The following is a 7,111-nucleotide window of genomic DNA, read 5'->3' on the forward strand; positions in this document are numbered from 1 at the left end:
CGTTATGTTGGGTGTATTTGGATAAGAGCATTTGGGCTCTGAGCTGAAGCACGGATCTAAAGAAGACCTCTCCCCCCCCCAAAGTTATCAGATTTCCTTAGCTCATCAGCTTGGAACTGGTTTGCATCAAAGTGACAGTTTTGGGGAGGATGGCACCGAGAAGAGGCCAAATAGTTTGGAATTCTGCTATGAGATGTCTGGAGAAAGGGGCCTGTAGGTGATAAAAACTCTTTGAAGTGGACGAGAGCCGAAATCCCGACATAGAGCTACGAACCCGGGCCAACCGGCATTTCCAAAAGATGGCATGGATTGACATCAGTCATAAATCAAGCCCCCCTCCAATAGGACACTGGGGGCTGAAACCGAAATCCAATCTCAAGAACTCAGGGACCAATCACCTACTGATCTGACAGACTTTAAGGAACAGCGGACAGTCTTTCTCTCTCTCTTTCTCTCACCTGAACCAGAAACTCGCTGCCACAGCTCAACCTGTAGCTCTGTTGCCAGAACCGGAATCAGAAACCAACCAAGTCTTTGCCGGCAACAGAAGAGTTAAACTGGGAGAAGGAGATTGAGCCGTACGAAGAATTCTTTTAAAGGACTTTATTAAATAAATAACTTTACAGACCCACCTGATCAGTGGAGTTTTACAGCTGGAAAATTGACTAAGTCGACTGAATACGAAAGTGTCAGTCACTTAAATAGCTATTTGAGTCTTAAGAAACTTGACCCTTGGAATAAACAGGGCCCTGCTTTCCTCAAAGACTTTGTCTTCAAGTAACTACGGTGGAAGCCTGCTTACAAAGAAGATTTTGTGCACAACCTTGGAGCATTCAAACCAGTGGAAAATCTGTTTGGAAAAGACTCTACATTCCCGAAACCCCAACTTACAGGTGCATCGACTGAGTGGAAGTTCTTGGACAAAGCCGAACCAGACTGCCTTTGTTCCAAACCACACAGACCTCGTGCCGAGTGCTGTTATCTGAGCCCGAAGCCAGAGAGGCCTCTCTGCGACGAAGTTCACATAAGTTTAACAGTTTGGAGTTTGTGATTCATGACATTTGAGAAATCAATTAGAAATGTTAATCTGTGATTCATAACTCTAGAATGTGTAATATCATTTAGTTTTCTTAAATATAAATGTGTGTTGCATTAAACTGTTTTGTTGATAATTTTAGAAATAAAATCTGTCAACCCCGAGAAATATCTTCTCATTCCTGTTTAACTGTTTAGTCTGAAATTGACACAAGTTAATAGACATTAGATTATTGGTGGCCCTGCCTATCCTTAATCATTGAATAATAATCAGTTAAGGGAAATTGTGGTAACAAATAGGATCTTTCTCGGCACCTAAACGTAAATGAGACTGATATATATATAACGAGAAGTTACCCGACATAAATACTAACCTGCGTAGTTATTTAATGTCTGACTAATAATACTAACGAGAGACTCACCTTCGTCTTACTAACCGGTATTGTAGTCAATGTGTTTGTAACCTTTTTTGTTTAACGATTTGTTAAACGGAATGTACGTGCTCTGTGCTGTCATAGCAGTAAGCTGAGAGAGGCTCGTCATGTCATCGCTGAGCTGGCTGGCTGGCTGGCTGGCTCTCTGTGTGTGTGTGTGTGTGTGTGTATGTGTGTCTCTCTGTCTGTCTGTCTGTCTGTCTCTCTCTCTCTCTCTCTCCCTCTCAATTCAATTCATTTGTATTGTCAAAGCAATTGGACATGCATACATACATACATACATATATATGGAAAATAAACAATATGTGTACATCTCTTTCGGCATTAGTGGTGCCCTCACAGATGTGCAAGTTACATGACAGACAGACAGACAGACACACACACACTTTCACACACAGACAGACAGACAGACAGACAGACACACGCATATTATGGGTCTTTGTTGGGTAGTGAAATGGGTAGCATCAGTCGCAGTGTGGGTAATGTCAGGGAGCCAATCATAGTCCCCGTTATTTGCATATCGTGCAAAGCATTCTGGGAAAAGCAACTAAACACGTTTAGTCATGTATTTGTCCATAGTTTACACATGAGATGAACGAGACAGTATGACGTATTGAGCACCTAGGATTCCTCATGTGTATGTGAGGGGCAGAGGAACCGGATCCCAAGTGTGCGTCCCAGGTGCTATAGGTTTCAAAGCATGCAGGGGAATAGGCACCCCACCCTGACACGTATATAAGATTGGATAGGGAGATATAAATAGCAATGGGGAGACTCTTGTACTTGGTGTGGCTCTATCCATATAGTGGGGCCAGCAGCCACTTAGCAGGTGCAGCAATAGAAGCTCAGCCTGGGGAGACTGGATTTAGCATTTCCTCTCCATTTTGATAACTATCCATAATCATTTCTGCAAAATACTTCTATGATACCTATGTATGTTTTTTACTTGTAATATATTATACTATCAAGTATCAGTGTACACATACAATGTGACCTGTTACATTAATACAGAGGCCACGGAAGGCCAGATCACTAATAGCCACTGTCCCCTGATATTACACTTTTTTACAATCACTTTGGCACTCATTTCAGAACCTTGATGTCATTTTTCAAAACTCTAGACACTAAACTCACACCCGATGATCAAAATGCACATTTTTCAAAACTCTAACACTTTTTTACAATTGCTTGGATACAATACACATCAACCTCAGATCATTTGTTCATTGAACTAAAATGACACAACTTAACATCAAAGTATTACCATTTCAAAATGCAATTCACACATTACATCTGAGATCACTGTCTATTCATTTCATTACAAAGATCTAACTATCAATTGATACAGCTGCTCAAAATGATAAGTGACTGTTGCATTACTCTTAATGCATAATTTTATGGAAACTGACAAACAATATTCCATGTTTCGATCATGAAAGTTTCAGGATAATGAGATCCATTGACACCAATAACCGAGGAGCATGAACCAGTTGGACTACATTATCTATGGATGTAATATTTCATCATCATTCATCATCATGTAGCACTTTTCCACACCATGTTTTCAGTGTGGAAGGAAAGTTAGAAATTCTTTCTCTAATACCTGTTTTTCTCTCTTGTATACTTAAGAAAGATAAGGTCAAGCTAGAAGGTCAGGCCAGAAGGTAGTTTGATTTCTGTTTGTTATTTACGATGAGAATCTTGGAGACAATGTCAAACAGTATGATTGAAGTGCCTGCTCCCTAATCCATGTGTTGATCTATGAACTCTGTCCTATAATTATATAAATTCTGCTTAGCTAACTTTTAAGATAACATAGTAATGACTTTCTGATTATAACCAGCTCTTTGATTTTTGTGTATAAAAGCTCTGACTGTTAAAATGAAGGCATAGCGACTTTGGGATCTACTTGAGTCACTGTTCCTCTCCACGCTGCGTGTATTAAAGGCATTGCAACTAACGCTCCAACCTGGTTGAAGATGATTGTTCTTCCACATCAGATTTGACATTACTGTATGTATGCAGGCCCTTGTAATTGCTTTTCCAATACTGCCAACTGGTTATTGATGATTGATTTCACATTGTGGTACGAGTATCGAGTGAAATGAGTGCTATCCACCCCAGCAACACAGTGATAACATGGAGCCGGCAAGTCATCCAGGTCACAATAGAGGTCAAGCAGTGGGAGGAGGAAGACGTGGTGGTCAAAGGAATGGAAGGGGACATGCACCCCTTCTGAGAGGTGGTCGTGGGCCTCGTCATAGAGGAGGGCTTAGGCCTCACCAGAGAGGCAGCCATGGGCCTCATTTGAGAGGTGTTGGGGGAACGTGGTAGAGGACAAGGCCACGGACCAGACAGCGGCAGCAACAGCAAATAGTGTCCAGTGAAATCCGAGAAATAGTTGTAGAGCATGTTGTAAATCATGGCATGACCATGACTGAGGCAGCTACAATGATTCAATCAAATCTCAGAATCAACTCAGGATCAACTGTGGCCTCAATCATCAGAAATTTCCGTACTGAGAAGCGGCAAGTCTTCAGCATGCACTAAACATTAGGCTACTCTCAATTGTCAAATGACTGTATACTGCATACCAATGTGTAGCACAGAGTATAGTGTGCCTTTTGAAAGAAATGCAGACAGAGTGAAGCAGCTGATGACTGAGTATGTTCAGGTATGTTCAGTTTCAAGATGCCTCTTGTGAAAAATGGTTGTGAGAACCTGAACCTGAACACAGGGCTGATGGAAATTTAGAAGTACAGTAATCAATCCTTTGTTTTGCTTTTTACACTAAGCCAGGTGAGGAACACTGCAGTTGACATTTTACTGTAGTTTTGTTCTTTTTTGTAGCTAATTATTGTTGCATGGCTTCAAAGAAACCTATGGTGTGATTTGATTGTATTGCATCAATACATTTCAGATTTTGTTCAATGATTCCACTGTGTCTGTAGTATTCTCTCTACTAGTCCTTTTACAGTGATGTATTTATGTGTAGTACCATAATGAAACATGTATCACATATTCTGTACTACAATATTTAATGATTGTACGAACAACTACACAGTGAAACTATCGGTATCTTCTGTGTTACTATGTTACTATGGTATTTCATGATAAATGAGTTATTTGAACCAACAAGTCTGCAAGTGCAAGGTTTCTTTAAAGATATGAAAGGCTGTCCAATGTTCAAAACATTGTATTGTGCAGTGTTACAAGTGATGACCGTTTTGAGTTTTGTGTCTAGAGTTTTGAAAAATGACATCAAGGTTCTGAAATTAGTGACAAAGTGATTGTAAAAAACTGTATATTCATCCTATTTAATGTGCTCTTTTAAAATGTACTTTTCTTTTTTATGTTGCCATTTCTGTTCTACCAATGTTTCAGTTGTTAGCCAAAGATTGACAGAGTACATCTCATACACACAGGCCAGACAGCAAGGATTTCTTTTTGAAATTCAATTACAAATGCTGCATGAATTCATCAATACGATTAGAGCTCCTGAAAACTCACTTTACAGCATCTCATTAGCAGTGAAAAGAAACCAAGAAAGTTGGGACAGTCGACTGTTTACCACTATGTAACATCACCTTTTCTTTTAATAACACTTATTAAGCACTTGGGCACTGAAGACACCACTTGGTTAAGTTTAGCAAGCGGGATTTTCCCCCATTCATCCATTATGCATTTCCTCAGCTGCGCAACTGCACAGGGCCTTCGTTGTCTTAATTTGCACTTCATAGTGCGCCACACATTCTCAATTCGGAGACAGGTCAGGACTGCAGGCAGGCCATGCTAGCACCCGCACTCTCTGCCTACGCAACCATGCGCTTGAAATCTGGGCAGAATGTGGTTTGGCGTTATCCTGCTGAAAAATGCAGGGACGTCCCTGGAAAAGATGATGTCTGGATGGCAGCATATGTTGCTCCAAAATGTGTACATCTCTTTCTGCAAAAATGGTGCCCTCACAGATGTGCGAGTTACATGACAGACAGACACTCATACACACTGTCACACCCACACACACACACACACTTTCACAGACAGACACATGCACACACACACACACTTTCACAGACACACACACACACACACACACTTTCACAGAGACAGACACACACACACTTACATACATACATACATACATACATACATACAGTGAGGGAAAAAAGTATTTGATCCCCTGCTGATTTTGTGCGTTTGCCCACTCACAAAGAAATGATCAGTCTATAATTTTAATGGTAGGTGTATTTTAACAGTGAGAGACAGAATAACAGCCAAAAAATCCAGAAAAACGCATTTCAAAAAAGTTATAAATTGATTTGCATGTTAATGAGGGAAATAAGTATTTGATCCCCTATCAATCAGCAAGATTTCTGGCTCCCAGGTGTCTTTCATACAGGTAACGAGCTGAGATTAGGAGCACTCTCTTAAAGGGAGTGCTCCTAATCTCAGCTCGTTACCTGTATAAAAGACACTTGTCCACAGAAGCAATCAATCAATCAGATTCCAAACTCTCCACCATGGCCAAAGAGCTGTCCAAGGATGTCAGGGACAAGATTGTAGACCTACACAAGGCTGGAATGGGCTACAAGACCATCACCAAGCAGCTTGGTGAGAAGGTGACAACAGTTGGTGCGATTATTCGCAAATGGAAGAAACACAAAATAACTGTCAGTCTCCCTCAGTCTGGGGCTCCATGCAAGATCTCACCTCGTGGAGTTTCAATGATCATGAGAACGGTGAGGAATCAGCCCAGAACTCTATGGGAGGATCTTGTTAATGATCTCAAGGCAAACGTACAAAAACAGCAGGGGATCAAATACTTTTTTCCCCCACTGTACATACATATATATGGAAAAGAAACATTACAAGTATAAATCACAATAAGATGTAATAAAGTACAGATAAACAAAATGTAATAAAATGTGATCTTTTTGCAAATGCAGGGACGTCACTGGAAAAGATGATGTCTGGATGGCAGCATATGTTGCTCCAAAATGTGTACATCTCTTCTGCAAAAATGGTGCCCTCACAGATGTGCGAGTTACATGACAGACAGACAGACAGACACTCACACCCACACACACACACTTTCACAGACAGACAGACATACACACACACACACACACTTACTTTCACACAGAGACAGGCACACACACACACACATACATACATACATACATATGGAAAAGAAACAATACATTTATAAATCACAATAAGATGTAATAAAGTACAGAAAAACTAAATGTAAGAAAATGTGATCTTTAATACACACAAATATGTATGGCTGGTCGGATGCGTCTTGGACTCGGGTTCCTCTTCATTACGTATAACGCTTTTGCCTTTTGCTAAAGCTTTCCATGGAGGGGATCGTGGGTGAGTGTGTGTCTATGTCTGTCTGTTTTTCTGTTTGTCAGTCTGTCTGTCTGTCTCTCTCTCTCTCCCTCTCAATTCTATTCATTTGTATTGTCAAAGCAATTGGACATACATACATATATATATATATATATATATATATATATATATATATATATGTAGCGTAAGGTACACTTTTAAATTTCAATTAAAGAAGTGAATTCATAGTATCACCTTATCACGAATCCTGGAGTCTTGTAGAACTCAATTTCTGTAATAATTGGACG

The 7,111-nt window shown here is 40.2% G+C and overlaps 1 non-coding gene across 1 annotated transcript; it reads left to right on the forward strand.

Annotated features, from left to right (window-relative positions):
- Positions 1 to 6,773: 6,773 nt before the first annotated feature.
- On the forward strand, positions 6,774 to 6,887 carry LOC136731586 (U5 spliceosomal RNA). The gene has a single exon (XR_010809579.1). It is a non-coding gene; the product is annotated as a U5 spliceosomal RNA (small nuclear RNA).
- Positions 6,888 to 7,111: the final 224 nt, after the last annotated feature.

The sequence above is a fragment of the Amia ocellicauda genome, unplaced genomic scaffold (genome assembly GCF_036373705.1).
Source record: "Amia ocellicauda isolate fAmiCal2 unplaced genomic scaffold, fAmiCal2.hap1 HAP1_SCAFFOLD_33, whole genome shotgun sequence".
NCBI classification, from domain to species: domain Eukaryota; kingdom Metazoa; phylum Chordata; class Actinopteri; order Amiiformes; family Amiidae; genus Amia; species Amia ocellicauda.